Source organism: Hibiscus syriacus, unplaced genomic scaffold (genome assembly GCF_006381635.1).
Source record: "Hibiscus syriacus cultivar Baekdansim isolate YM2019G1 unplaced genomic scaffold, ASM638163v2 tig00110332_pilon, whole genome shotgun sequence".
Lineage (NCBI taxonomy): Eukaryota > Viridiplantae > Streptophyta > Magnoliopsida > Malvales > Malvaceae > Hibiscus > Hibiscus syriacus.
This window is the reverse complement of record NW_024062688.1, coordinates 7,248,068-7,271,242: the sequence shown is the minus strand read 5'-3', so window position 1 is coordinate 7,271,242 and position 23,175 is coordinate 7,248,068. Positions and strand designations below refer to the sequence as shown.

At 37.2% G+C, this 23,175-nt stretch overlaps 2 pseudogenes; one reads left to right on the top strand and one right to left on the bottom strand.

Annotated features, from left to right (window-relative positions):
• Positions 1-8,132: 8,132 nt before the first annotated feature.
• LOC120119645 lies at positions 8,133-8,714 on the top strand (annotated as a pseudogene).
• Positions 8,715-9,161: 447 nt separating this feature from the next.
• Positions 9,162-22,785, bottom strand: LOC120120060 (annotated as a pseudogene).
• Positions 22,786-23,175: the final 390 nt, after the last annotated feature.

The following is a 23,175-nucleotide window of genomic DNA, read 5'->3' as shown; positions in this document are numbered from 1 at the left end:
GTGGACGTGTACTACTGGTAAATGGAATTAATCATAATGTTCAAAGTTCTTGACTTTCTGGTGAATATGAAAGACTTTCTTTGACCAGAAGACAGGACTGATGATTTTTTTCTTCTTTTCGTGGGATTTCCTTTTTCTTTTTCTTCCCCATGTTGGTTCTTGAATGACGACAGATAAAGGATTTACCGGGGGGGGGGGAATCACCGTCTGCCTAGGGAGACCTGCAGACCAAAGTATTATGGTTGTGAAGTTCTTAGGCACTTTTACTGGACTGGCAACGGCAGAGAGACTTCACAAATATTTTGTCGAGAACAAGCGAGGGAGAATCGAAATTACATCAAAAAGTAATGGCGAAAACAGCACCGAGGAAACGGGACGAGCAGGCTAGGGTGACGATGTGGAGAGCAGCTTCTTTATGGTTATATGGCAATTTCAGAGGACTTGGGCAAACAGGAAATGGAGTGTGATAAAAGAGCAAGAAGGAGATCCTGGACTTGGCTAACGATCCTGTCAAAACTGATGAAAGGTAGCTGTTTGTAAATATGGAAGAAGCCGAGGGTAGATGTCTTGTTTATTACATCTAAAATGGCTTTGAAAGAATTTATTAATGTATAAAAAAAGTTATTTGATTAAACCTTATTATTATCTGCTAGCTTTGTACCGTCTGTAATTAGTATCTTATATAAGATTACTATATTTTTCTTTGAGATTGGAATTCTATTTTCATGTCTGGTTGAGTGATTTTTTTCCAGTGAAAAATAATTATCAACAATAGCTTCTTCTTTTTTAATTAAAATGATGGAATGTAATTTCTAACAATTTTAAGTATTTATTAATTTTGTTTAAATTGTATATATATTATTCTTAAAATAATGAGATTTTTTATATTAATTCATTTGTCGCATATATTGTAATTTAGTAACTAATTCATTATTCAGGATCTTAAAAGTTGTATCGACTAAACTGTCGCTATTATTATCCATCACTAATAGTATTAGTTGGTACTATTATCCATCACTAGAAGTTCCTCGTGAGTAGTAGGCCTGGGGTGTTAGGCGGTTTTATATATCTCAATAGTGTCTAATTAACTCTATCAAAAAGTTGTCTTGAACATTGCGTATGTAGAGATTTCATCATCAAATGATCAAAAGTTTTTAAACAAATATTATCTTGTATTTACTTTAAATTTATAAAAAACAAATCGATTATGCTTAATTGTCATCGCACTCATTGTCGATTCCATGCAACTAGCAGGGTCCTTCACCAAAAGTTGTGTAATCAACTAATCAAGTCCTTAGCTGATGCTGACACCGATGATTGCTTAGGGAACTCAGGAGCTACAATATTAGCAACGGTTATCTCATTATCTCGAGCGCCAAGTACTCATGGGTTCCGACAAAGGACATCGATCGGTTCCGCTACAATATCGAGAGCACAATGTTGCATTGAGTTTTTTCTACTTTTATGTTAACGTATAGGGTGAAAGCATGAAACAACCAGAACAATACAATTTGATAAAATGTGTGAGGGATTGTCTAGCAATGGCTGAGCCGTTGATGTTAAGACGTTAGTCCGTAAACAAAAATTAAAATCCGTCTAATCTTACTAACAAGTTTTCAGGCTCAAGGTCACAATAGATAATTCACATCATATGTACGTATTCTAGAGCAACCGCTACTTCGGTCTTCGGATGCATAAAATTCGCTTAAAATAAACAATTTTACCGTATTAGGTTAATTAATGTTGGGAAATAAACCAAGTACAAGTAATTTCCTCATAACCAGATTAGTGAGAATGCGAAATAAAAGCGGAAAAATAATACCCGAAAATTGATAACGGAGTTCAGCCAATTGTGCTTACGTCTCCGGGCTGTTGCAGATCTTTTACTAAGAGAAAATTTACAGGTGTTTACAAAAAACTCACTACTCACAAGAAAGCTCTCTAGTGTAGGAAGAAAGAAATGTTTTGGGATGATTTTGAAGCTAAATGGGTAAGGGTATTTATAGTAGAAACTTAGGGACTAATCTTTGAAAATACCCTAAAGTGCAATGACTAAAGTGAATTTACCCATTCCTATTTTCAACAAACATCTACCAAAATTTTACCAAACTTTGAAAAACATTTTTCAAAGAAACATTTACCAAACTTTGAAAAAACATTTTCCAAAGTTGGTTGCCAAACTTTGAAACTTTTAACAATCTCCCACTTGAAGACTAATTTTAATATGTCTTCACACCTCGATCAATGCAGCAGCATGTCTGGTCTTGTTATTCTAGCATGCCAACTGAAGCTGAACACAACTTCAGTTTGTCCGTAGTCACCGTCTTTGTCAACATGTCTGCCGGATTTTGAGCTCCACTAATCTTTTCAAGTTTCAAAATCCCATCTTCCAGAAGAGACCGGATAAAATGATATCTCAATTGTATGTGCTTTGTCCTGGAATGAAAAGACGGATTTTTTGCTAGATGGATAGCACTTTGACTGTCGCAATACAAGATATTATTTTCTTGTTTCTTGCCTAACTCTTCCAAGAAACTTTGGAGCCAAACCATCTCCTTGCTGGCTTCCATAACAGCGACATATTCTGCTTCAGTTGTGGAGAGAGCAACTATCTTCTGTAGTTGAGAAACTCAACTCACTGCAGTTCCTCCTAGAGTATAGACATACCCTGTAGTGCTCCTTCTGATGTCGACATTTCCGGCTAAGTCAGCATCTACATAGCCTGTCAGGATCATATCTCCACCTTTGAAACAAAGTGCTTTGTTTGTGGTACCCCGAAGATATCTGAGGATCCATTTGACTGCTTCCCAGTGTACCTTGCCCGGATTATTCATGTACCTACTAACAGCTCCCACTGCATGAGCAATATCTGGTCTGGTACAAACCATGGCATACATCAGACTTCCAATTGCTGAGGCATACGACACCTTCACCATGTGTGCACGTTCTTCCTCTGTCTTTGGTGATTGGTCTTTGGAGAGTCTGAAATGAACACCTAAATGTGTACTTACTGGTTTAGCATCTTGCATGTTGAACCTGGAGAGTACTTTGTTGATGTACTCAGCCTGTTATAACATCAAAGTCCCCGACTTTGTGTCTCTATTGATCCTCATCCCAAGAATTTACTTTGCAGCGCCCAGATCCTTCATAGCAAACTGCTTCGACAATTTTTGCTTCAAGTTTATGATCTCTTGCATGTTTGAGCCTACAACGAGCATGTCATCAACGTACAACAATAAAATAATGAAACTATTGTCGAACCTCTTGATGTAGCAACAATGATCTGCTTGGCATCTGGTAAAACCACTGCTACTCATGAAACTATCGAACTTCTTGTACCACTGTCTAGGAGCTTGTTTTAAACCATACAAGCTCTTCTTCAACCTGCATACCAGGTTTTTCTTGCCTGCCTCTATGAAGCCTTCTGACTGCCTCATATAGATCTCTTCCTCCAAATCACCATGAAGAAAAGCTGTCTTTACATCTAACTGCTCAAGATGTAAATTCTCCGCAGCTACAATTTTCAACACCAGTCTGATTGTAGACAGTTTTACGACTGGAGAGAAAATTTCATTGTAGTCAATACCTTCTTTTTGCTGAAACCTTTGACAACCAATCTTGCTTTGTAGCGTTTTCTCCCATCATGTTCTTCTTTGATCCTGTAAATCCACTTGTTATGGAGCGTTTTTTTGCCTGGTGGTAATTCAGCTAATTCCCACGTCTGATTTGACATAAGCGAGTCCATCTCATCTTTCATGGAAGACTCCCACTTGACTGAATCCTCCACCTGCATTGCTTCATCATAGCACTCTGGTTCACCATTGTCAGTCAGCAACAAATAGTGCAAAGAAGGCGAATACCGTTGGGTTAGTTTAGGAATTCTGGAGGAGCGTCTCAGTTCTGGTGTGTGTGGTTCTTCTTGAACTGCTTCAGGATTGATCTGAACATCATTTCCAGAAATCTCCTCGAACTCAGCAAATTCCTTTGTTTCAGCTTCGGTATTACTTGATTCTGCGGTTGACCTATCTGTGTACATCACATTTTCATTGAAAATGACGTCTCTGCTTCTGATGATCTTTCGATTTTCGTAGTCCCAAAACCGGTAACCGAACTCATCACCACCGTAACCAACAAAGATGCATTTGTTGGACTTGGCATCAAGTTTACTTCTTTCAGCAGAGTTTATGTGTACATAAGAAATACAACCAAACACTCTTAAGTGTGAAAGGTTTATTTCTTTCTTGCTCCAAGCTTCCTCTGGTATTCCGCCATCCAAAGGAACTGAGGGCCCACGGTTGATCAGGTAAGCTGCAGTGTTGATAGCTTCAGCCCATAGAAATTTGGGCAATCCGGCATGTATCCTCATGCTTCTGGCACGTTCATTCAGAGTTCTGTTCATGCGCTCTGCTACGCCATTCTGCTGCGGTGTTATGGGAACTGTTATCTCCATATTGATCCCATTGTTTGCGCAGAAATCTCTGAAACTACTGTCTCTGTACTCTCCTCCATTATCAGACCTCAACCGCTTGACTTTCAAACCAGTCTTATTTTCCACCATGGCCTTCCATTTTCTGAAGGTATCAAAGACTTCTGATTTCTTCTTCAGAAAATAAACCCACGCCTTCCTTGTTGAATCATCAATGAAGGTGACATAATATAGTGAGCCTGCAAGAGATGGAACAGGGGATGGTCCCCATACATCAGTATGAACCAATTCTAACCTTTCTGCCTTGGGAGTCTTGTCAATCTTTGTAAAACTGACTTTCTTTTATTTTCCAAAGATGCAATCCTCGCATAGTCCGACATCTACATTCTTTAGATCCGGCAGCTTCCCTTTTGACAGAAGTATCTTCATTCCTTTCTCGCTCATATGGCCGAGCCTTTGGTGCCATAGGTTTGATTTTCCATCAGCATCTGCTACTGTAATGATATTCTCTAAATTTGAGGTTACATAGAGGGTACCGGTCTTCTTACCACGAGCAATGACGAGTGCTCCTTTGGTAATCTTCCATTCACAGCCTGAAAAAGTTGTACTATATCCTTCTCCATCAAGCTGTGCAACAGAAATCAGATTTCTTTTGAGGCCAGGAATATGTCTCACTCCTGTCAGCTTCCAGGTGGTATGGTTTGGCAGCTTTAGTCAGATGTCTCCTTTTCCGACGATCTTCAAGGTTTCATCATCAGCTAGATGAACCTTCCCAAAATCACCACTGACATAGTTCTCCATGATTTCTCGGCATGGGGTGGAGTGGAAAGATGCCCCTGAATCCAAGATCCATGATTCAATCGGACTGTTGATGCTTAAAATCATGGCATCACCTGTCTCCTCCGTCATGTTGGCAGATTCCTGTGTGCCGGTATTTTTCTTCGATGCTCGGTAATCTCTTTTGAAGTGACCCTTCTTGCCGCAATTATAACAGATAAAATCTTTATTTCCTGTTCTTGATTTGCCTCTTCTGGATTTTGATCTGCCACGATTTGAATTTCTTTCTGAAGCTCTCCCTCTAGACTCCGTGTGCAAGGCTGAGGAGGTTGATGCTTCACCCGATTCTCTTCGTCGAATTTCTTCACTCAATACCAGATCCCGAACATCGTCGAATTTTAATTTGCTGTTTCCCGACGAACTGCTGACTGCTGTAACAGTAGCATTCCAACTGTCTGGTAGAGATGATAAGAGAATTAAAGCTCGAACTTCATCATCGAACTCAATTTCCACTGAACTCAACTGGGTTGTGATTGTGTTGAGTTCATTTAGGTGTTGTGCCACCGATGCCCCTTCCGCCATCCGCAAATTGAATAATCGCCTCATCAAATGAACTTTGTTTGAGGCCGATGACTTCTCGTACATACTGGAGAGAGCCGCCATAAGACCCGCCGTGGTATTTTCCTTTGCTATGTTAAAAGTAACATTGCGGGATAACGTCAGTCGGATAACTCCGAGGGCTTGTTTGTCGAGAAGAGCCCAATATTCATCCTTCATGCCCTCTGGTTGCTTTCCTGAGAGAGGTTGATATAGATTTTTCTGGTACAAAAAATCTTCAATCTGCATCTTCCAAAAGTCAAAGTCCGCACCATCGAACTTTTCAATTTTCACCTTCCCTTCGTCTGCAGCCATCGCTCCCACTCGAATCTGGCTTCGTTTGGATCGTTTCTGACAATTCTTGCGAATCACCGTGTATTAGAACACCACCGTCGACAAACTCGTATCGCCGACCGAATTTCACTATTCACGAAATTCACTATTCACGTGAATAGTAATGAATAGTAACCTCGCAGAAAATTTGACAAAATTCACAACCAAAAGCTCTGATTACCAGTTGTTGGGAAATAAACCAAGTACAAGTAATTTCCTCATAACCAGATTAGTGAGAATGCGAAATAAAAGCGGAAAAATAATACCCGAAAATTGATAACGGAGTTCAGCCAATTGTACTTACGTCTCCGGGCTGCTGCAGATCTTTTACTAAGAGAGAAAATTTACAGGTGTTTACAAAACACTCACTACTCACAAGAAAGCTCTCTAGTATAGGAAGAAAGAAATGTTTTGGGATGATTTTGAAGCTAAATAGGTAAGGGTATTTATAGTAGAAACTTAGGGACTAATCTTTGAAAATACCCTAAAGTGCAATGACTAAAGTGAATTTACCCATTCCTACTTTCAACAAACATCTACCAAAATTTTACCAAACTTTGAAAAACATTTTTCAAAGAAACATTTACCAAACTTTGAAAAAACATTTTCCAAAGTTGGTTGCCAAACTTTGAAACTTTTAACAATTAAAAAGATAAATTACATTATTCATCATTCAATTATCTTATCATTTATATTTTTGTCACTAAAATTTAAAAATGTTTAATTTAATAACTCAACTTTTGAATCGCTCTTGTTCTAACCATTCTCACTTATTTTATTTACGTTCACAATTAGTATTTCATCTAAAGTACAATAGTTAAATTAAAAATTATTATTTTTACTAATATAGCACATCATCATAGAACGACAATCAATTTTTCAATGATTAAAACTTAATAAAATGATAATATAAATGACTGAAACTTACTTTTTTTTATTAATATGGAACAAGTAACATTTACGTCAGAGTAAGCACTTTTTTTAATTTATTAAATAAAGATATACATATATAAAAGATAAATGATAATTTATCTTATTTTTCATTAAGTACTTGATATGTCTTTTCATTTATTGTTGCTTGTTACTTTCATCATACAAAGTAGACACCACATTTATGTTAAAAAAAGAATAAATTATGTATTTAGTACATAAATTATCAATTTGATGCATTTTCATACTTAAATTTTTAATTTTTTTAAAATATCATACTTAATATTTAATATTTATTCCGCTGTTAAAAATTGAACGACACTTTATTTTTTGGGTAAATTACATCATTCATCACTCCTGTTTTGATACTAAAATTTAAATTTTTTTAATTTAACTACTCAACTTTCAGATAGCTTATATTTTAATCACTCTAATTTATTTTTTAATAATTATTGTGACATGACATTTATTATTATTATTTTATTGATATATAATTAAAAATAAAAAAATTAATTTGAAAGTTAGAGTGATTAAATTTGGAATGATTTGAAAGTTAAGTAATTAAATTAAAAAAATTAAACTTTAGTGATCAAAATAGGAGTGAGACGATAGTTAAGTGATGAATGATGTAATTTACTTATGAAAAAGATATCATATGCATATCACTCATTAAGTTTTTAACGGCAAAATACTAAAAAAACTAAACCTTAAATGTTATTTAAAAAAATAAAAGTCTAAAAATTAAAATAAATTAAAATTAATAATTTATATACTAATCACATAGTTTATTAAAAAATAAAGTGACATTTCTAAACTTGATAAGACGTAAATGGTACTACATCTTGAAAAAAGGTTAAGAATAATTAGTAACGATTCGGTAAATGCGCAATTGCGCATTGGGGGGTTTGAGAGGTTATATATCACCATAACATGCATACTGCAGAGTGCATAACAAAATAAAACAAAGCTGAGCTTTGTAAAATCACGTATTTAGTCCTTAATTATCACTTTGATTTCGTTTCCATCTCCCTCTTTTCTCTTCACCAAAACCCACCTTTCTCCTCCTCCATTTCTTTCTTTGTATCCTTCCATGGATGACTACAGTGATTTACCTAACAAGCACATTAATTATGCTCTTCATGGAAAACTCATGCTCTGCACCGCTATCCTTCTCTTCATAGCCTTATTAACCCTACTCTGCTTCAAAAACTACGCTCCTTTACTCTTCAGCCGCCGTCGTGCTCAGCAGTTACTCCCCGTTTCCACTACCACCACAGCAGACCTCCGTCGTTGCTACCAAAGGTTTGGATCCCTCTGTCATTAAAACACTACCCACTTTTATCTACTCCGACGTAGCAAATAATCTCCGCTTGCTTGCGCCGTTTTGTTGGAGTTCGAGAACGACGAGAAATCCCGCGTTTTGCCTGATTGTAGACATGCCTTCCACGTTGATTGGTTTTATAGCACTCGAACTGTCCACTTTGTAGAGCTCCGGTCCATCCACTTAAACCGTTAGAGCAGACCGTGGTTTTAGTGGATGAACCTGCCGGTTCAGTCTCCTAGTCAAGATATTGAAATGAATATTTCTTCTTCTTCTTCGTCACCATTGAACATGGAGCGTTGCCCCATGAAAACATTAGAGTTAGTATAGATTAACTGGTGTTGCGGATTCGGGTAACCGCATCTTGATTCCGAATAGAATTCCGAGCGCATAATAATAGGATCGGAAATCAGCGTATCTAGATTTTTTTTATTAGTTTTGATTAATTATAAAATAATATATATTTATAATTTTATTTAATTATTAATAGTGTATATATATGTTATAGATATAATTATTTATATTTTTAATTTAAAAAACATTTTCTATAATTATTGAGAACGCTTATTAATTTTTCATTTATAACTTTTTCACTTAAAACTATTGGAACATTATAAACTTTTTTAAAATTGTTCCAATAGAATTAAAGCAAAATCTAAAGATCGATAGACCATCGTGAATGGACAACAAAAAATGGCAAATGTTATTCACTGAAATTTTAGGTGTGTATGGTTCTCTCGGCTATAAACAATGTTAGTTTACATTCATTTTAATGACGTAAAATACAAGCCTAAGGTGTACTAATTCTATCCTTCGGATAGCAAACAAAGAAAGATTAATATACTATGCAGAAGCCTATCGAACATGATACTTTACAAAAATGAGATACAAACAAAATCACCTTATGGCCTTGAATTATCCAAGATCGGATTCATTTCGACTTCTACGGCTGCAGGCTCGCTCCGAGCCTGAAACTTTTCCGCTTCTCGTGTGATCTGAACATCACAAGGTGTGTAAAACTGATAAAGAACTTTCACGACGAATCGAGGTATTAGTGAGGCGACAATGATGGAAAGTAAACACAACCAAAACAATCCGGTTCGCGCGATTTCAATGATGGCCCTGTTAAAACACATACGTGGGCAAGGGTCAGAAAATATATACGCAAGGAAAATTACAAGCCTCAAATGAATTGTCATGTTAAAAGGCATGGCTGGCATTCTAACTTACGTCAGACTCTTTAGTCGTAGAGCGGTAGGATCGATTATGCACAGGCTTTTTACCATTAATTTCTACCATTTTCCTTTGAAGATTCAGTTTTTTTCCGTGTATTTGGAGGATTCTTGAAAGATAATATCATCGTATTAATGTCCGAAAATATGTTTGACAGAGGCACTTCAAAGAAAAATGCGATGAATCAGAGCATCATGGATAATAACCTCAGGGCCACAGCTAAGGGAACAGAAACTCAAAACTTTGGAATAACCATATTGGTATGCACACATACAGAAGCACATCTATATGTTATATGGAGGTGACAAAGTAAACTCGAGCCTAAAAATCCATCCGAAAGAGCCCAGACCTAATATAATTTGGGACGGATAAAAATAACGATACAAACACATAATCTGAAATAACCCGAACCCTAAATAACTCAAAGTCGAAATCAGTCCAACCTGAACTCATGTGACACCTATTTGCCACCTCTATATGTATGCCCTAGTACATATATTTTTGCAGAACATACTTTTTCTGTCAAAAACAATTATCTCAACATGGTTCATCGATGTGCTTAATTTTTTTGATAAGAAAGAGACCTCGTTAAAAACCCCCTTCTTAACCATTAAGTTACAAAATATCTTAACGGGCATTGGAAGGAGGAAAAGAGTGCCCAAAATTTATTAATATGATCAAAGAGTACAACCAAGGTAAAACCCCCCTAGATTACAACCTTACTCATAAAACACACCTATCCCATGTAGGATATATAACACTCCCAACAAAAGCCAAAAAAACAGACCACAAAACACAGTAAACATTACTCAATTCCCGCCTTAGCTAAACTATCCGCTTCCCTATTAATACTTCTCTTCACAAACCTTAGTAACACATTGGAATCCAACACAGTCTTAGCTAATTCTTTGACCAGAATTAAACTTACAGAAAAGAAATGTGATGTAGAAGGGCTTACCAGTAACCAACTAAAGATGGTATAGCATCGATAATGATGACGCAAATAACAGTTGCGATTATAGATCCCCAAATCGCTGCATGAGTTATCCAATTCCAACGGATGACATCCATGGCCAAGTGTAAATTAACCAATATAACCACCGCAAGAGTCCAAAGATCTCCTATACTTGATGCATCAATGGTGCTGCTCCAGTATGCGAGAAGAGGAATGAAAAAGACAATTGCACTTTGCCAGACAGTATCAATCATTGTTATCCAAAAGAGTCTCTTGTTATAGCTTTTTCTAGGTGCCCAGCCCCATACAGCTGAGGATGCTTCAAAAGTGTCCGTCGATTTAGGTCCTTGTCATTGATGTGTAGATTACAGAATACAACAAACTACTCCACTCATTGATTGCAGTGCTCAAAGTGAAACAAGTAAAGAGCACATACCTGCAATGAGCATACTGAAGAACTGCATATTCACTGCTGATATTTCACTTTAGCTGACCAAAATATGATTCAACGACTATTTTGACTCAAGTGTAAATTATGATTTTGAATAAGCGGGGATTAGAAATCAATTGTTCTTAACCCAGCTGAGAGAAGGAAGAATATTTCTACGGAGAATTCACAACCTAAAACTAATTAGCAATAGGTGGAGAGGTCAGAAACCCAGTATTCAACAAAGGTAAGATAACACCATTTAACCTCGAGTGTAGCTTACAGGGCACACACTTGGTTAACCTCATCGGGGCTCAGAAACAACATATTAGACCTTGGCTTTGGTATCATGTTAAGCATTCAATGTAAATTTAATATATAAATATATCATTTCATTGCCTCAAACTCGCTTTAGGCCCAGTTAGTACCAAAAGACTTGTGCAAGCATTCCATCTAAAAAAAATAACTCACCAAAATAAAACAAGGACAAACACTGCATTCCTGTAAAAGTTGTATAGTATCATGTAGCCCATCCGCTGGTAATTCCAATGCCCATGGACCAACAAAAGAGTATCTAAGAATCTGAACTGCCCCATTGCAAAATCTGAAGCCATTACAGCTTGCCTACCCTCTTGGCCACTAATTCCAACTCCCACATCCGCCATTTGGATCATTGAAACATCATTAGCACCTGTGACACATCCAATAGTATTTCTTAAATAAACCCAAACCAGAAAAAAAAAAGCAGATAAAATTTTACATTTTTTTCTCCTTAATAATCATGAGATGATGATAAAAAACCAAGAGAATGATGATTACCATCGCCAATGGCAAGTGTCAAGTCTGAAGTCCTCTTCTTTACTAGGGCAACAATTTCGGCTTTCTCTAACGGGGCCACCCGACAACACAAAACCACCGAACAATTACAGGCCAACTCGAAGAGCTACAAGCAAAGATGAAAAATAAAGTCACATCAGCATGTGGGATATTAGAAATTGAAAACAGAAAACAAAGGCAAGTCAAGAACTCCTTACCATTTCTTCGAGTTCACTGTCAAGAATATAAACAAGGCTGGTACCATCAATAATCAATGCTACAGGTGTTAAACTAGCTCCCAAAGTTCTCCCGGTGTCATTTGTAGTGCCTGACGTAGTTGCGAGTTTCTTAGACACGATGATGGCATCTTCTAAACTCTTTCTGCATGATTCCCTAGAGTTCCTGTTCACTATAATTTGTGTCATTTTACTGGTCAACAGCTTCGAGGAGTATCTGATTGATATGGCAGTTTCTTGCTTGTCCCCGGTCAACACCCATACTTTGATCCCAGCAGTTCTAAGTGACTCAATGGCTTCTGGCACTCCTTGTAGTTTATCTTCAATACTAGGGGCACCCAGTATGCAGAGATTGCTTTCAATACTGGTTGCAACCTTCCGAAGCATCCTGGCTCTACCCATTAGAGCAGTGCTAGCCACCTCGAATGAAGAATGCCATTCCTCAAATTCTGAAGTACTCAGTTCTCTCATCCCAATGACAAGTATTCTCAAGCCTATTGAGGAGTAAGAGTGCAGATGGGCTTCAGTTGCCCGAATTATACTTCTATTCAGAGATCTGTCTATGACACTGAACATTGTTGTGTCAGCTCCTTTCACAAGCACTTTTACGGATTTGTTTGGCAACCCCAATATAACAGACATCCTCTTCCGATCACTATCAAACTCGTGCAAACCCAAAACATTGAACCTGCATGACCCAAAACATTTTTATTCAACAAAGAGAACTTTATATAATTGAAGCTCAGGAGCACAACCAGCACATCTTTAATACAGTATTATATTTTTATATATACATTCTTCTCTTCTCCCAAAGCAAGAGAATTTTCAATGTCAGTTCCTAAATCTTAAGATATCCCAACCTCCCAATATTTTGAAATTCAACAACAAAAGGAGGGGAAAAATAGAAACTAAACTCAAATAGGTATTTAAATACTTTCCCATACCTCATACTTGAAATATGTAAAGACTAATATAAAATAAAGCCAATAACCTCAAATAATATAAAGCTATAATTGATATGTGAAAAAAAAAACTTATATAAACTCATAAATAAAACTATATTTCTAAGGATCTTAAGCTCCAGGCAAGAAATACTAGTTATTTTCACCTGTGCAGGTTAAGAATGTAGTCGTCAAACCATCACTTTATTGATGCAAAAGTAGTAGAGGAAACTTCTCCGAATGAAACTCATAAATACACACGCACACTGATTATCCAGAAAATAAAAGAAACTCACATGCCTACTTTGTGGTATAAAAGGTGGGATAAAATGTTGACCCTCTAGAAGTTCCTATCATAATTAAAGTACCCTGTCCAAGTGTTTACACTAAATACCGACATCAGAAGCTCAAATCTAGTAGCAATTCCTGAGCTAATTCTGGCAGAGGTCATTATAATATAAAAATTAAACAGAAATGGTGGAAACAAAACCAAGAAGATAGAAGTCAGCACTTGAGATTACCTTTGCCTTTCTCCTTGAATGTCAATAACAATATGGCCATAGGTTCGCTCTATTAGCATAAATCCATATGCTGCTGCAGCATAAACCAATGCTTGTTCATCTGGAGACTCGCCTTGGTAATCTATCAACTTCAAATTAGGATCAGGTGTATCTACGATTAGAGGCACAATTGTATTGCAAGCTGCCAGTGCAAGGAAGAACTCATGGACGTGACTGCCTTCTTTAGTCTCTTTTCCGCTCCTAGCAAACTGTAGAAGGTCAGGATCGGTCTTTACCACCATCTTCGGCCTCAAAATCTTCCCATCCACTTAATAAGGAAAAGGGTTAAGTAAGAAAATGCTAAACAAACCTTAAATAATGTTAATTTCTACACAGTAGAACTAGAGATAAATTTGTTGTTTACCTTCGACAAAGTAACCATCGTTCTGATCTTGTGAACTGGCCTTTCCACCACTGTAATCTACCCCCCAAACACTTGCACACTGGAATTCCAACTTGTTCTCAGTAAGTGTACCGGTTTTGACAGAGAAAACATATTTGATTTGTCCCAAGTACCGGTTTTGTCAGAGAAAACATATTTGATTTGTCCTAAGTCCTCATTTATATTCAAAGCCCTACACTGAAATCTTGAATCTGAAGCCTCGTCATACATCTGGGTGTCTTGAATCATGAAGTAAGCCTGACCAACCCTGACTAGCTCCATGGAAATATACAGTGAAATAGGAATCATGATCTGAAACACAATTACTTACATGAGGAATGTGAAAACTATTTCTAATCCCCATCCATAATAATTGTAATTGTCTTCTTCCTCCTCAGAGAAGTCCTTTCTTCTGTGAAAAGGCAAGTAATCCAACTCATCCCTGTGGCGTCTCAACCAAACTGCAGCACAGACGGAGAACCGTGCACAATGCTTTGAGAAACAGTGAGAGGAAGATGATCTCCAAGTTCATATGGGTCTCAAGCCGACTCCTCTTTGATGGGGCCCCTGAGTTGTTAAGCATTGCTTTGTTCTCACGGCCAGCATAGACGGCAACCCCAATAGCCCAAGTAGTATTTTTGAGCTCACAGCCACGAAGAATAATATTGGAGGGACTAAGTGACACTCGTTTCCCATCAACTTCCATGTTAGCTTGAAACCCATTTATGTTTCTGTTGGGTTTCTCACACTTAATCAACCCAGGAACATTCCCCTTTTCAGGAATCTTCAGACGGGTCTCCTGTTTGGCATACCGTGTCTTGAGATTGGACTCTCCATCCAAATTAATGGTCTGCACGTATGCAACTTCTGTTGGATCACAAGTTGAAAGCAGAACCATGTCACAAGGAATAGTTTCATTAGCATGAATCTTGATGATCTCACCAACCTGGATGTCCTTCCATTTCTTTTGCTCAAATTCATGATCAACCAAAACCGATGCTAGCCTATTGTTCTCAATCTTGTCTGCCCTGTGGCGCTTGTAGTCCTAATACGCATCTTTAACTGCTGTAACCAGAAGGACAAATGCCAGTGGCCAAATGGAAGCAAAGTGGCCGAATACCGCTAGCTGAGGCAGCTGATTGAGCACCGCAATCACAAGGAAGTATATATATATATAGGCAACTCTATGAAACTGCTCGAACAAGTTCCTAGGCAAAAATGTTAGGATTGAGTACTTTCCGGTCCTAATGGAATTCGCAGCAAACTCAAACCTCTCATTTGTCTTGACAGGATCATTTATTTGTACCAACCTAGCATCTTTGTAACATCCAAAACCCGTATCCGACCCAAATACGAGTCTGAAGTATCACATTGACTTTTCAAACTTTGACTCTTGACCAAATTCAAGGAAAATTTAAAACTTTCATTAACATAAAAGCGGTTTATTTACATGAAATGACCAAAACAACCAAAAATTGATCAGAGCATTCATAACTGACACTTTTCTTACATGCCGACAATATACACGACAAAATACATACTTTATCAGTTATTCCTGATCTGATCTTCTGGCAGTGCTATTTTTCTTGCTACTCATATTCCTGTTCTTCCCGATTCTTGGTATCTACGTGTAAATCACTTACACGTTAAGTTATAGACTTAGTGAGGCAATAAATAAACATGTAAATATAACAATGCGTTCATGAACATGCATTCTTTCCTTATGATCATGACAACTTTATTTGCATGCCTCTAGTTCACTATAATATATATGATGATATCATGTACACATAACACATACATTCTCTTGTTAATTTCACTTTAATTTATCTTTGGATTGCCCATGTACATTATTGAGAACAAAGGTATGCGAGTACATAGAGGTTGTGCACTATGCTGTCACGACAGCTCGTATAATTCCCTCAAGGGACACTGAATATTTATCCCGAAGGACCACTATGTCCCGAAGGACCACTGATTGTTCCGAAGAACCACTATGTCCCGACGGGCCACTGATAATCCCTCGACTCTTGGCATGTCAATTATATATATAGCTCTCTTATTAAATAACATAGGCTTAATTATAAATACATTTATCATTTAATCTCTTTCATCACTGTCCGTATAACCACATAAGTCACTTCATCTGATCATTTCTATTATTTCACATACCTGGAAGAATTCTCTGATAATAACATTCATTCATATAATTTCATCTTAATCATGAATGAAAAATGCATGGAATCACTATAACATTAATATGTATATGCATGTACATGAATATGGAATCATAAATTCAATGATAAGAGATAGACTTATCGCAAGTCTTATATCAATTTCATTTCATCTAGGATATGCACTCACCTTAGCCTTGCTTTGACTCGATTCTAATCCTTCGATTGTTCCGGAACGAGATTACGTTCTAAATCTACATAGTAGTACATTGATACATATCAGTATACTAATTGATATATTCTAAACTATCACTCTTTAGGCTAAAAAGAAATCTATTTTTATCTTTTAATGAAGGTATGCATCGATGCACTACACCATGTATCGATGCATCCCTTGACGGGTGCATCGATGCATTATCTATGCATCAGTACATAATTCTCATTCGATGTTTGTATTTTAAACAGGTGCATCGATGCACTCCTTATGCATCGATGCACTAATTGCATTCGATGTTCATTTATTTGAGAGTGCATCGATACACATTGAATGTGCATCGATGCACACAGCCCAGAAATGACACTTTGAGCACGAAAATCCCTTCCTGATCCTCTCAACTCTTCATATATCACCCCTTTTTATATTGTTAACTCTTATACACCTATTTAAACTAATTAATACTCATTCAATATCTCTTAACCTTCAAAATCCATTTCTCCCTATAGTATTTAAGAATTTCACTCAAATTCCCACATGTTCTAAATCTGATTCTAACACTTCACATTTCTTAATCAAGTTGGTGGCAAGTCAAATTCAACTCTCAATTCTCCTTATGAGTTTTATTTTGAAATTTCATTCAAGAACTCTTAATCTTTAATTCTTCCTACATCATTCATCTTATTGTTTTAAAGCAAATTAAGCTTTCCTTAAGCTTAATTAGCATCTCAGAAGCAAAACCAAACTTAAATCTCAACTAATAAACAACTAATAAGAATTCTTACCTTTGCCTTGGCTCATACGCACAAAGAAAAAAGGAGGAGAAGAGTTGTCTGGAAGCTTGGATATTTTCTTCCTTATATACACGTGGCCTCCATATATATATAACAAAATAATTATTTTCCTTGCAAATGACCATTTTGTCCTTCTATTCTTTCTTCCTTGCAAATTAATCCTATACCAAATTACAATACTATTCAATTATTCTGCTTTAGTCACCAAATTATGAAGTTTTACAATTTAGTCACTAACCCGTATTTTGGGATGTTACAAATCTCTCCCCCTTAAGAAAATTCGTCCTCGAATTTTCATTACGCGAAGAGATGGGGGTATTGAATCTTCATGTCCTCTTTACGTTCCCACGTCGCTTCTTCCACCTTGTGATTTCTCCACAAGACTTTAACTAATGGAATAGTCTTGTTTCTTAATTGCTTAATTTTGTGAGCTAAGATTTTAACCGGTTCCTCTTCATAAGTCAAATCCGGTTGAATCTCGATCTTTTCTAGAGTCACAATGTGGGAAGGATCAGATCGATACTTCCGAAGCATTGAGACATGAAAAACATTGTGAATTTTCTCCAATTCAAGTGGCAACGCCAACTGATATGCCACTAGTCCAACTCTCTTTACGATCTCATACGGTCCGATGAATCTAGAACTAAGTTTTCCCTTACGTCCAAACCTTAAAACTTTCTTCCATGGAGACACTTTGAGAAACTTTTCTCTTTAAATTTGCGTATGATTTCTGTCTATCAGCTGCTGCTTTAAGATTACTTTGAATTACTTCGACCTTTTCTTCCACTTCCTGGATCAACTCAGGACCAAGAATTTCTTTATCTTTAAGCTCGAACCAATTTAGAGGCGTACGACATCTTCTTCCATAAAGAGCTTTATAGGGAGCCATTTTGATGCTTGATTGATAACTATTGTTGTACGCTAATTCAACAAGTGGTAAGTACATTTCCCATGATCCTTTGAACTCGATAACACAAGCTCTCAACATATCTTCCAAAATTTGGATTGTTCTCTCCGATTTCCCATCGGTTTGAGGATGAAATGTTGTACTGAAATTCAACTGGGTCTCCAACGCTTTATGTAATGATTTCTAAAACCGTGAAGTAAATTGTTGCGTGTTGTGAGTACTATAAAATATACGCAAATAATGTGCAAGTATACACAATCGCTCAAGTAATATAATGATGAGTGAGTATCGTATCCACAAGGATTGGGTGAAATTACGAAAGTCTAACCAAAGCAACCCACTAAATTATCTAAGTATAGTTAGTCTTGATATATACAAATGTCACGGTAATGGAAATGTGTATGCTGGTGAATGTGGATTGATGGTGTGATGGTGTAGCAAATGGAAATGCAGTGGCAATGATGGATGTTTAATATTGAGTATGGTGAAATGTCAAGGCAATGAGAAATGATAAAAACAGTAAATAAAAAGATAAATAAAATAAGAAGAAAATAATCCTCACGTGACAAGCTTCTAATGAAATGAATGGTAATGATTGGTCTAAGGTTGCTAAACTTATTTCTCAAGTATATTTAAGCTATATTGTCTTTACTTACTCAACAGGGCTTTCCTAAAGTGTTCAAAAGAACCTAACAGAATAGGATGTCAAGGCATCTACTCTCACTCAACGATGTTGGACAGCCTACCCTATTGATAAAGACACCCTTTTTAGTCGTTGAAATCCTATCCTAGTCTCTTCCGAGATCTAAGGGATTAAGTTATAATATTCCTAGGCCGGTTCAAAGCCCCTTGAAAATACCATAACCCATTGCTTATGAGGATCTTATCTTGCGTTTCTTCCGAATAATTACAAGTATTTTTAGTTTAGGATTCTTCCGAATACCTAACCTTCATCTAAGAGATGGACATTTCCATGCCTCTTACAAGCCTAGATGGTGAAGCATTCATAAGCAAAGCAAATAAATAACCAAAATAAACTTAAATATACTATTGAAAATAAAGTTCAAACAACCATTCAACCAACCACCACCAAATAAGTTAGTTCATGGTGGGGTTCGAAATATCCAAACACAAAGTCATGAAAATATTCGTTCCAACAACCCACAAAATAATATAAAAATAACAGCAAAAAGGGAAGTGAGAAGAAGCCTTCGTCGCGCCACCGGAGGTCTCCTCTCGGCCACCACGAACCACCTAGCTCGCTAGCTCCTTTCGGCGCCTAGCTTGCCACTCCTTGGAGCTTTATCAATGGAGGAATATTCCAAGGAAAAATAAAAGAAAAAGAGAAATTAAAAATCTGATTTTTCTGCTCTATACGTGTGCTCTTCGTCCTCTCTCTCTCTCTCCCATGAGGTGTCATATATAATAAATAAAATATCTAGGGGTAATGATGAGTTTGTTGGGTGCAAAATACCCCTCATACCCCTAGAATCACATTTTGTGCATGAATCTTATCCTCCAAGTGGCAGTGGTCCATTGGTAGCTCTGGCAGGCGGTTACAGTAGTCCTCCACGTGCAGGGACAGCTGTCCAGTGCCAGCTGTCCTTATCTTTTTGTCTTTTTCTGCGCCAGAAATGCCAAGGCATTTCAATCTGCTTTAGCAACGTGTGATGCCGCGGCATTACTTCCCAAAGAATCCTTTTTCTTGATATTCCCTGCACACCATAGACAAACTGTACCTTTCCCTCAAACAGCATCATTAAGAAATAAAATAGCACAACCATCACAAATGCAACTATATGCAACTACATGATCCTAAAATGACTAAAATGAGCTTTTAAACAAACAATAACTTAAGTGAAAAAGGCTTTAAAAGTAGCCTTTTTAGGAAGTTAACATAAATCTAGGATCTCGATCCGAAACAATAGAAACATGTATTCCATGTAGACGTATAATCTCCCTGATGTACAACTCTGCATACTTGTCCATGGTAAAGTCAACACGTACCGGAATAAAATGAGCTGACTTAGTCAATCTATCTACAATCACCCAGATGGAAGCTCTTTTATTCAGAGTCAAAGGTAACCCCGTTACAAAATCCATTGTTACATTCTCCCATTTCCACTGAGGAATAGACATTGGTTGTAATAATCCTTACGGAACCCGATGTTCAACTTTGACTTGCTGACACGTCAAACATTTGGATGCAAATTCCGTAATGTCTCTCTTCATTCCAGGCCACCAATATCGACTTTTGAGATCCATATACATTTTGTTTCCTCCCGGATGCATAGTCAATAGACTACAATGCGCTTCCGTTAACATGTCTTTCTTCAATTCATCATCATCTGGGATCACTAGCCTCCCTTGATAATATAGGTAATATAGGTTCCAATCAGCTTTCATTTTATAATCGATAACCTCTCCATCCCTTATCTGCTGTAACTTCTTTAAACACTTTTCATATCCAGCTTGTAATTCTTTAATTTGATCTAGCCATGATGGCTTGAGAGTCAATTCCGCACATATAGCACCATCTCCTCTTAACAATAGTCTGGCATCCAAAGCTCGTAAGGCTGCAAACGTCTTTCGGCTTAAGGCATCTGCTACCACATTCGCTTTCTACGGATGAAAATCGATCACTACATCATAATCCTTTAAGAACTTCACCCATCTTCTCTGTCTTAAATTTAACTCCTTTTGGGTCATCAAATATTTCAAACTCTTATGATCTGTATACAAATAGCATTGTTCACCATACAAGTAGTGACACCAGATCTTAAGAGCGAACACTACCGCTGCCATCTCCAAATCATGCGTTGGATAATTCTTCTCGTGCGGTTTTAATTGCCTCGAAGCATATGCTATCACTTTACCTTCTTGCATTAACACGCATCCCAACCCGTTATGAGACGCATCACTGTACACTACATAATTCTTGCCAGATTTGAGTTGAATCAATACTGGAGCTTATATTAAAATCCTCTTTAGCTTTTCAAAACTCTAATGGAACTCTGGAGTCCATGCAAATTTTACTTCTTTCCTCAATAACTTGGTTAGGGGTAATGCTATTATCGAAAAGTTTTTAACAAACCTTCGGTAATAACCAGCTAATCGTAGAAAACTCTGGACTTCTCACACATTCTTTGGAACTTCCCACTCTAAAATGGCTTTAATCTTTTGGGGATCCACTCGAATTCCTTTCGCAACAATCACATGTCCCAACAATCACATGTCCAAGGAACATCACTTCCTTCAACTAGAATTCACATTTAGAGAGTTTAACATAAAGCTTCTTTTCTCGTAAAATCTGCAATACATTCGTCAAGTGTGAACTATGTTCTTCTTTGGACTTTGAATACACTAGAATATCGTCAATGAACACCACCATGAATTGATCCAAATAGGGTTAGAATATTCTATTAATAAGATCCATCAAAGCAGCTGGTGCATTCGTAACTCCAAATGGCATCACGATAAACTCATAGTGACCGTATCTCGTTCTAAATATCATCTTTGGGATATCCTTGTCTTGAATCTTCAATTGATGATAACCAGAACATAAATCAATTTTTGAAAACACTGAAGCTCCCTTTAACTGATAAAATAAATCATGAATTCGGGAGAGTGGATATTTGTTCTTGATGGTCACTTTATTAAGTTGCCTATAATCAATACAAAGACGCATGGATACATCATTCTTTTTAACAAATAGAATTGGAGCTCCCCATGGTGAGACACTTGGTCTGATAAACCTTTTGTCCAATAATTCTTGTAATTGAATCTTTAATTCTTGTAATTCTTTTGGGGCCATTCTGTATGGTGACATGGCAATAGTTACAGTCCTCGACATGACTTCAATATGAAATTCGACTTCTCTGTCTAGAGGCAAACCCGATAACTCTGCAGGAAAAACGTCAGAAAACTCTCTGACTATAGGAATTTCTTCAATTCCCTTCTCTTTTGCTCTCACATCCAGCACACTTGCAATAAACCCTTGACATCCCTGTAACAATAACTTCTTTTCCGACATCACTGATATTACATTAGCCAATAGGTTCCATCCTTCACTAAATACAATAACTTTTGAACTTCTCAACGTTTCTCTTTTCAGTCTACAATCAACATTGACATAGTAACGATATAACCAGTCCATTCCTAATATCACCTCGAATTCGTCAAAAGATAATTCCTTCAGATTAGAAGGGAATTCAATTCCCTGAATCCGTATGGGACACCCTCGACACACCATATTGACTCGAGCACTGCGTCCTAACGGATTAGTCACTATTACCTCACTGCTAGTAGATTCTAACGAAATATTCAATTCTTTCACTAACTTGCTATAATTATAAGAATATGTAGACCCCGAATCAATCAATACAAACACATTATTGTCATACAATTGGAAGATACCTGATATTATCTTTGGGTCATCTCTATCCTCGCTAGTCTTGAGATTATACACACGAGCTGTAGAACGTATTTCTTGCAGAGCTGATGACTCTGATTGACTTCTTCCTCTACCTCTACCTCTTCCCCTTGGAATAACCGAGGTAGACCTCTCTGGCTGTACCGATTCACCAGCTATCATAGGATAATCCCAAACAAAATGTCTGGTGTTCCCACATTTAAAACAAGCTCCAGAAATCATTCTACATATCCCCGAGTGATTCTTTCCAAAATGTGGACACTGTCTGACTTGGCTCGGGTTAGATCTTCCGGCTCTGGATCCCACTGGCTGAGTTTGTCGTCCCCTCATTGGGTTTGATCCCCTCGCGGAGGATGTCACTGACTCTGATCTGGACTGAGGTCGAGGACCAGCATCTCGGCCCCTTTTTGATAGTGTCGAACTCGACGATGCACATGTTCTTTTTTATGTCTAAGCCCAAGAATCTCCAAACCTTTCATTCTGAGCTCTTTCTAAAGCTTTAGCACGGTTCACCACTTCTTGAAACGAGCATAGATTTAACACAATTAATATTTTCTTCAGTCTTGGACGTAATCCTTCCACGAACCAATCACAAACATCATTTTCTGTAGGAATAAGCTCTGTAGCAAAGCGACTCAACTTGTTGAATTCACACTCGTATTCATAAACTGTACAGTTCCATTGTTTCAGGTTCATGAACTCCTGCTTCATTTGTCAGAT